This window comes from Dunckerocampus dactyliophorus, chromosome 8 (assembly GCF_027744805.1).
Source record: "Dunckerocampus dactyliophorus isolate RoL2022-P2 chromosome 8, RoL_Ddac_1.1, whole genome shotgun sequence".
NCBI classification, from domain to species: Eukaryota; Metazoa; Chordata; class Actinopteri; order Syngnathiformes; family Syngnathidae; genus Dunckerocampus; species Dunckerocampus dactyliophorus.
Genome location: NC_072826.1, coordinates 22,620,168 through 22,629,722, shown reverse-complemented (window position 1 = coordinate 22,629,722; position 9,555 = coordinate 22,620,168). Strand labels below are relative to the sequence as shown.

The window sequence follows — 9,555 nt, the reverse complement described above, 5'->3', positions numbered from 1 at the left end:
TTTATGGTTTACTGTAATGTCCTTTCAACAGTTTCACATGACACAGTTACAATGAATAAGGTCAAGGTCAAATGTATTTATATAGCACATTTCCAAAGGTTAACTGCCCAAAGTGCTGTACAGCAGTCAATAAAACACAACACTACATAAATGTACCCAAAAATAAAACATGCAATAAAAAATACAGTAACAACATTACACAAAAATAATGACACTAATAAAACAGTGAAAATAATAAAAACAATGCTGTGTTAAAAGCCAGTCCATAAAAGTAAGATTTCAATAAAGATTTAAAATGCTCCAGTGTTTGTGCAGATCTAATGTTTAGGGGCAGGTCATTCCAAAGTCTCGGACCTGTGACAGAAAAGGCCCTATCACACCGATCTAGGAGTGGTTAAAAAGGAGCTGTGAGCTGGACTTCATTGTTCTAGCGGGAACATAAACAGTAAGTCAGATAAGTATGAAGGAGCCAACCATTCAGCGATTTAAAAACCAAGAGAAGAATTTTGAACTGGATCCTATAAGTAACAGGAACCAGTGTAAGGAGGCCAGGACTGGGGTTATATGTTCCTGTCTCTCTGTGCCAGTTAACAGGCGGGCAGCTGCATTTTGAACCTGCTGGAGATGATGTAAAGATAACTGGTCCAGACCACAATACAAAGAATTACAGTAGTCCAAGCGGCAAGTTCTAAACAAATGAACAACATGCTCAAAGATTTCAGCGGGAAGGTAAGATTTTACCTTAGCTAACTGTCTCAGGTGGAAGAAACAAGACTGGACCACAGCACTCAGTTGTTTACAAAGTTTAAAAGAACCATCTAAAAGCACACCAAGGTTTCTTACATATGGTTGACAATATGACGATAATGGGCCCAATACACTGCCCACGCCATCTAAAAGAGCTGGATAGTCTGTTTCCTGGCTGGCAGTCGTCTGACTGCGTCCGGGGTGTCTCCCTTGGCGTGTTGGTGGATGGGCGGGGCGTGGGGTTGTGCTTCGGCGTCAGGCGGTGGGTCGCTCCTCTCGTGGGTCCTGTCATGTGGTGCTTGCTTTTCTGTCCCTCCTTGGCGCTTCTGGCTTGCGTGCTTCGTGGGTGTGGCCGTTCTATGTGGGGTCCGGTTCTCTTGTGGTCGCTGTGGTGTGACTGCCTTGCCAGCCGTGGTTGTGTGTGTGTGCCGTGTGGGCGCAGTTTCTGCTGTTCTGGTGGCGGACGGGTCTGCCTTGGGGCGTGTGGCTGGTCCGTGGTGTTTGGAGGTTTGGGGGTGGCGTTGTGGACGCTGCCTCCGGTGGGGCTCCGGTGTTGGGGGTGCTGGGGGTATCGCCTCTGGGGGGTTGGGTGGACCGGACTGGGCGTCCTGGCGGACCGGGTAGGGCCTGTGGTGTGTCCTGCGGCCCGTGGCTTGCCCGAGACTGTGCTGTGGTGAGTGGTCTGTCGGTCATGTGTCCTTGGTCCTCCCCGGCTCAGTTTGAGTGGTGTTAAGGTGTGGGCTTGTGGTGCCCTCGTCCTTCCTGTTCCGTTGCACCACCTCACCTAAGACTTTGGGGCGTGGTCGGGCGTGGTGGAGGAGTGGAGTTGCCTTGCGGAGGCTCTTTTGCCGCTGCCATGCCACTGACCTGTCGCCCCTCAATTTTAAACGCACAACAGACACTTAGGCTTTGGGGGGCTGGTCAGGTGAGGGGTCCACCGTGCGGCAGCTGTCCGCCAATTTTAATTGCATTATTACTATCCTCCAGATACACCCCAATCATATACATGCACACACATACACCTCTCAGGGACAGAGACCAGCTCTTCAGAGCTGTCCTCTTTTATTTATTTATATTTTTAATTGCATATACACATCTTATCATATACACGGGTGGAGCGGGCTGGATTGGGGTACTTCCTGCCTGTTCCGCGGTGCCTGTCCGCCGGGGTCGGGGATGTGGCCGTGGACCTGTTCGCTGGCCGTCGCGGCACAGTGGCTCGTCTGGGGTGGCCTGGCTTGTGGGGTGCTTTTGTCTGGTTCGCCTGCCCTTCCCTGGGGTGGCCCGTTGGGGCCTGTTGATGCTGGGGCTTGTGCCGGGGGGGAGGCTTGCGGTGCTTCCCTTGGACTGACCTGGGCCATGGGCTCGCGGGGACCGTGGGCCTGGGCGAAGAGCGGGGGGGTTGCGGGGGGGTTGCGCTTCTGGCGTGGGCGGGCTTCTTTCCGGTTGCGGGGGCGTCTCTGGGCCTGCTGGTGTGTGGCCCCCGGCGCCCGTCTGCCTTTGTGTGGTGTGATCTCTCACCCGTCTTGGGGGTTGGGTGTCCTCCGGCCCGCCGGCGCCCTGTTTCTGGTTGGGATTGCCTCTCTATGGCCCCTTGCTGGTCTTCCCGGGAGGCGGGGGGCTCTCTGGGCTGGCTCTTGGGGGGCTGATCTTTGTGCTGCCTGCCCCGGTGGGCCTGGTGGCTTTCTGGCGGTGGGGCCTCGGCCTGGCTATTTAGGGCGGGGCTTTCTGGGCGGTGTAGGGGGGCCCCCCTCCTTTCGTGCATTCTCAGTGACAATTACATGCTCACCCACTCGTGCACCTTTATATACATGAAGACATGCACACATACAGAGATACCTGTACACACGTACATGTGCACACTCACAGTACATACGTACTTCCCCACATTACTCACTGAGTTAACCAGGGTGTTATTATGTTGTTGGTTTTATTACAGTGACAGTGATGTCGGCAATATGATTATAATTATTACAATTGTGTGCATTACAGTTATTGTCATTCTGATCACTAGTTAATCATAGTTAATAATTTAATTACTACTATTATGTGTGACATTGTGTGTGATATTATTTTGTCCTTTCCATCAGGGTCTTTATAGTCGTCACAGACATTTGCTGATGTAGTCCTGTTTGTTTCTGTTGTTTTGTTATTGTTGTCACAATTGTTGTTGCTGCTGTTGTCCTTGTCTCTGTCTTTTTTGTCCCTCTCTTATCCCCGCTCCCCGCCCTCTGTTTTTTTTCTCTTCTTCTCTGTCCCCTCCTGCTCCTGCTCGGCCACTTCAAATTTGCATAATAACAAGCATCCAAGTCAAATAAATTCTGTATAACAGGGGAAGTGTATCTCACACTTTTCCCTGGCAGAGTAAATCTGTTGAGCACGTGAGGGCATTTAGATCTACAATTCCATCTGCTTTAAAGGCTGGACAGGACAGGGAAAAAATAAAATATAATAAAATAAAAAAAATAAAAGAGCTGGATTACCACAAATAAGAATTTCTGGGTTTTTTTCTCATTAAGCTTCAGGAAGTTAAGAGACATCCACTGCTTAATATCATTGAGACAGTTCAGTAGAGCAGAAAATGAGTCTGTAACCGATTTCAAAGATGATCTGCAAAACAATGGAATGTAACGTTGTATTTTCAAATAATAGACCCCAAAGGCAACATGTACAGTGCAAACAAGGCTGGTCCCGAATTGGAGCCTGGAGGCACACCACAACCAAGACTACCTACTTTTTAATTAAAGTGGCCCATAGTGACAGAAAATGTCCTCATAAATAGGACCAAAACCACTGGAGAACAGTTCCTTTAAGACCTACATATTTGTCCAAACGTGACAGGAGGACATCATGGTCCACTGTATCAAAGGCTGCAGTAAAGTCTAACAATAAAAGGGCAGCAGAGCTGCCTGAATCTGCAGTTAAAGATAATTTAAAACCCTTAAAAAAAGCAGTCTCAGTGCTGTGGTGCGATTTAAAACCTGATTGAAATTTTTCAGAAATGTCAGTAGTATTAAGGTGAGCCTGAGTGTACAACTTTCTCTAACACCAATACAATAACATGTATTTGTTTAATTATAAGTCATTATTTTTATTAATAACAATAATATAAGTATTATAAATATAATAACAATATATTTAATAATAATATAAAATGTATTAATTGAAGTATTTAGTTGTTTGCCTGACTCTTTTAATTTCCAAAATAAACTCCTGTTCAGATGGTGGCGCTAATGCGCTAATATACGCTCGTTGATAACAGACATGAATAGCAGCAGAAGAAAAAACACATCGCCAGAGGATCGTTCAAGTACAGTAGGTAGGTAGACATTTCTAACATAACGGGAATTTAATCATCTTAATATATATTCTACATATACACACACACATAACTGTACGCTACGGGGTTGCTGTGTATGAATTACCATAAACCTGTCTCTCCAGATACAAGATGCTTTGAGCTGATTGCTAGCTCAGACGGCTAGCAAGTTATTCATGAGTGCTTACGTAGCGTCACTGCAGCGCAATGATAAGCCACTTATACTTTTTAGTACTTGTCACGATATTATTTGTTTTATTGCCATGTCGTAGGGAGTAAAATGATCTTTGTTGTACGTGTAACTTGACTGGTGAGAGTGGCTAACGTAAGAGTGCTAACGTTGTGGCTCAGCGATGAGTTGCGTTCAACGTCTTCGTCCACTTGAATGTCACGATTCGACTGTTTTCATCTCCTGAACGGAATTTTTTATACCACAACATATACAACTGGTAGTACAAGAAAACTTGTATCTATCTACCAATAGTAAGTAGTGCAGTTCATCATTAACGCACTACAAAGCAATGACGATGCAAATAATTGAAACATATTTATGAAAGCAAGTTACATTCCTTTTAAATGCATGTAACATAAATGTCCAACCTTTTCCCACAAGTAAAGCACTTTCATAGTCTTTATTGGATAAATGAAAGGATGAAAGGATTCTTTCTTGTCCTTCACGACATGAGACATGCAACCAGTCAACACCAAAAAGAAATGCAAGTACATTTAAAAAGAAATCGGCAGAATTTCTATGTGGACCAACTCAAGTCCTGGTCCACTATGTTCTTGATGTTACTGAAAATTACCTGCTTAAGTCAATGTCGGCATAAACTTGATATCCAAAGAGGTCATTTCTATGTAATATAGTTCCTTTATGTCGACATGTGGTGTAGAATTTTAACTTAATCGTTATTGCTAAGCAGCAACATAACTACCTTCTAGTTACACAGCATTAAAACAAGCACACTCACTTCCTGCTCAGTGCAAAGTAAGCTTCGAAATACAAACATGGCGGTATAAACTTGTATCAACACGCATGTATTTATTTTTAAATTAACCACCGGAAGAAAGATTTGCACATGAACAACAAGTTTGTCATTGTCGTCAAGACATACCAGGAAATTACCACAGCAGCTTTGTTACATTAGAGTATAAAATATATGAAAACACAAGAATCTTTAAAAAAAAAAGCACAAATTGCACAAATGGAGGAAACCCATGTCAACAAACAAATCCTTTGTCATCCATTCTCCTTATGTCCATCGACAATGTCACCAGTAAATGTGCAAGCAATGGCTAGTTTTGCTTTTAACTTTGGAAATATCGACAAACGCTCAGTCTGAAGGGTGTCAACATAAACGGCTTCCACTGTGTAGAAAGAACACAAAAACTAACACGAACCGCACACACCCACGCGGCAGCAATGGTAGCACTGCACGGCAACGACAATAGCAATGCAGAAACCGTAGCGATGAAGCAACAACAGTAGTTATGCAGCAACAGGAAGCGCCGCTGTACAGTGGCGGCCAATGGTGGCCGTGGCCACCTTTGGTCACTCTCCAGCCATCCCACTGGCCATCTAGACATTCAGATAACAAGTTACTACCACCCCTATGTGAGTAATGGTCTCACCTTGGCCACCCCAATGAAAGATTTCTAGCTCCGTCAATGCCGCTGTAACCGCTGGCTGTTTGTACTAGGGACCGTCAATAAATTACTGTTGAGAGTTTGTTAAAAAAAGAAAGTCATATATTCTAAATCACACCACAAATTGATCTATAGTGATGTCAAATGATAGTGCTACCCTGAAAGTATTTTGCACGCCCATTTTTTTTTCCAATTTTGTCTTTTGGGCTTCTATTGGATTAGGGACCAGAGTCACAGAGGTTTGTTACAAAAGCCAAACACTGTTGTTGGTCATGCTGTGTAATAAAAAAGTCAATTCAGCAATACTTTGGTTGCATTATTTTTATTCATGTTTGTAGTACCGGATCGGATTGACAAGACTATAAGACTATAAAAAAAATCAGATCGGAAGCCACAAAATGTGGATCGGGGCAACCCTACACAGCAACAACAACAGAAATGCAACAGCAGCACGTTAGCCAGGATAGCAGCAGAAGAAAAGGGTGAAAGAGCAACCATCGGGTGCAGCGTTAACGTAAATGAGTGTCGGACGGCTGTCACAGCATCCGGGGGAAACGTGTTCTTTAGTCTGCTGGTTTTCATGTGGTTGTTTTGTGTGCAGGCTGCGTGGAGTCTGCATCGGCAGGGGCCTGCACCTCATGGATCTTCTGAGCAGAGCTACACCTGCTTCTCCATCGCCGTGCCACTCAGTGATGGAGGTTATACAAGGATCAGGATGTCAGGGGGTGATGATGCAGTGTCAGGATGGTCCCCAGCTGAGCCATCGGTGTGGAGAGGACTAAACCCTGTAAAGTGATTGTAAAACCTCCATGACTTCTCTCTTTCAACTCAATCCATGTGCTCAAGTTGTTCAGCCTTCAGCTGTGATCTTCAGCTGCGGCCATGTTTGCACTGTGGGATGAGGTAGTAGGTTGAATAGTTTTAGGGTCATACCCGCACTGGGAGATAACTATTCAAGCTACTGTCTTTCTCAAAGTGACAAATGCATCTTCCCTATGTTGGTTTTGTAAAGCTCCGTATGTTGGAAGTAGTTGCTCACGCGGCGTGAGGTAGTAGTTTGTATAGTTGACGGGTTGTGATTTTGCCCTCTTCTGGAGATAACTATACAATCTATTGCCTTCCTTGAGGAGTGCCATTACCTTCATTATTGCGAGTAGGGAGTATTTGATTCTGCTTCTATGGTTTGTCATTGCACCTTTAGTGTTTGTCATCATTTTGTGTTGGTGTAACAAAAAACACAAAACTCAAAACACTCGTTCTTGGGTCTGTTTAGTTTTATTTTGCACTACTTGGTTTGGTCAGTAGGGGGTGCAAAGTGTACACTGATTATTTAGGAGAAGCTAAAGGGGACTGTCAGGTCTTTCCAGCAACGCTACGGAAAGGAAGCAACAGTCTTTGGACCGTTGCTGGTGGTCAGACATCATGGATTTCACCACATTTGATGCACTGGACTTTTAAGTGATGTGCGTTTAATGGATTGTCAAGAAAGCTGCAAGTATGATTTTAAGTCAACTTCCTTTATTAAACTTGTTGCATTATAAACGTCATCTTCTGTATCCATTTATCCATTCACAATATGTTGAGTCATGTTAATGTGTATTTTAAAATGGGTACATTTCTGGGGGGGAAAATTGGAGGAAAAAATGATTGAAACATTGAAACGAACTAATCAACCAGAAATATTTATACATTAGAAATTATTAAATTATGCTTTTTTTTAATACTGTATTGACATCTATATAATATATGTACAAACTTTAGGAACACCCTTCACTGTCCACAGTGAAGTGCATGTTAAAGGTTGTAAGACCATCTCCAAGCAACTTGATATTCCTGTGACTACAGTTGCACATATTGAGAAATGTAAGCTCCATGGGACTGTAGCCAACTTACCTGGACGTGGCCGCAGGAGGAAAATTGATAAATCGAAGAAACATATAATACGAATGGTAAGAGTCCAGAACTAAAGACATCAAAGGTGAACACCAAGGATAAGGTACATCAGTGTCGGATGGCAACATCTGTCATCTGAGCCAAAGTGGACTTCATGGGAGATGACCAAGGAGGACACCACTGTTGCAAACAAATGAAAAAGCGACACTGGAATTTGCCAAACTGCAAGTGAAAGATCATTTACCAATTATAAATGTATGATTTGTCCAGACGTGAGGGACACCCTGTAGAAGATGTTGCTTTTGAAATCTGTAAGTTGTCTGTCCGAATTGGTCCAGAGTGTACCCCGCCTCTCCCCCGAAGTCAGCTGGCATACCCCCGCGACCCTAATTAAGATAAACGGCATGGAAAATGGATGGGTGGATAATTATCTGTCAGTTTAAGCTGCTAGTTACATAGCTGGTTTCTGTAGATGCAGTGCCTCCCAAAAATGATTTCAAATATTGTTTATCATCTCCTTAGTTGTGAATATGACAAAATTATATTTCTTGAGCTAGATAAAGTCCTTAAAAGCCTCCTGGGGGATTATTATTACCAAGCAAGTTGATCATTTCAACATGTTTTGAACATTAAGTGACATTTAACATAGTTTGGCGCTTTAACATCTTTGCGATGAAAAGCGTCACTCAGCTTCATCTCTAAAACTGCATTCTCCGCTGACACCTGCTGTCCTCGTGTGTGTACGTTTGTTGTGACTGTGAAAAATGTTGACACCTTCGATAGTTTGGATCAAAGCTGTTCGTTTTCCTCTCGCCTTCTCTTCTCCGCCCCAACGGGGTAATTCTGCTTAATTTGTCCCAAAACTACGCCAACATGTTTGTTTCGCGCTGTCGTCTTCCGAAATCAAGCTGCACATGCAGTAACATGGAATAGTCCATTGCATGAGGGAGGAAGAGTGAGCTGTCGAAACGCTCGTGACAGATTACGCATTTTGATGTAGTTTTAAGCACGTGAATTAAGACTATAACAGTATGTACTTTAAATCAAAGGAAAAAAATCAATCGTTTTGTATGAGACGTTTGGGGGTCCCTGGAAATCTCAGGGTCCTGTGTTGTCCTAATGCAGTGGTTGTCAAGTTTCCGTCATGCCCCCACAGGGGGACGGAAATGTTTACCCCCTCCCCCCCCGATTTGAAATACTATTGACAAACTGAAATATCTATTTATCTGTGCTCTACAGACTAAACTTGAAAATGAAACCAGTGAAATGCATCAAAATGGAGAGCAGTGAAGCATGCAAAAGTATCCAAGAGTCAAATTGCATGCTGTGTACGACAAATTCATACATGTCGGCAAGTCCACACAAATACTGAAATTCCTCCCTGCCTCTCACGTCCCCCTCATAGTTCACAGCCCCATTATTTGAGAAGCACTGGCAGAATAGTAAGTCTGTTCCGGTCAATATTTGACTAAAAATAATGACGAAGACAACAGTACTTCAGTATGTTGACATCAATAATGCTGAATTGTTTGTTGTACGACAATTTCTGGATAAATTCTGAATATTTGAGAAAAGAAATCAGTACAATGGGAGTGAAAAAAGGCTTAGTTCACCCTCCACACCAGATGGTGGCTGCAATGATCCACACACCAATAACACCTCGCGCGGCGCGATAACGTCAGCAGTACTAATGGAAATTTCGGGCCTTTTTAGAGAGCCGGTTCTTTTGGCTCGGCTAATTTAAAAGAACCGACTCTTTCTGCTCCCAAGTGGCTCCTCAGATTTTTATGCTTAATTCATTACCAAATTATGTGTATTGTGAAAAATGAATTCATAATGTAAAAATACATTATTTCAAATGTTTACTAACTGAATGGAGTTATTTAAATATAATATATAATAATATATTATAAAATACAAAAACAAAAGACCCCTCTCCATAGACAAAG

At 43.4% G+C, this 9,555-nt stretch overlaps 1 long non-coding RNA gene across 1 annotated transcript; it reads left to right on the top strand.

Annotated features, from left to right (window-relative positions):
- The first annotated feature begins 4,010 nt into the window (after window positions 1-4,010).
- LOC129186606 (uncharacterized) lies at window positions 4,011-7,255 on the top strand. Its single transcript, XR_008572258.1, has 2 exons — window positions 4,011-4,066; window positions 6,315-7,255. It is a non-coding gene; the product is annotated as an uncharacterized LOC129186606 (long non-coding RNA).
- The last annotated feature ends 2,300 nt before the right edge of the window (window positions 7,256-9,555 follow it).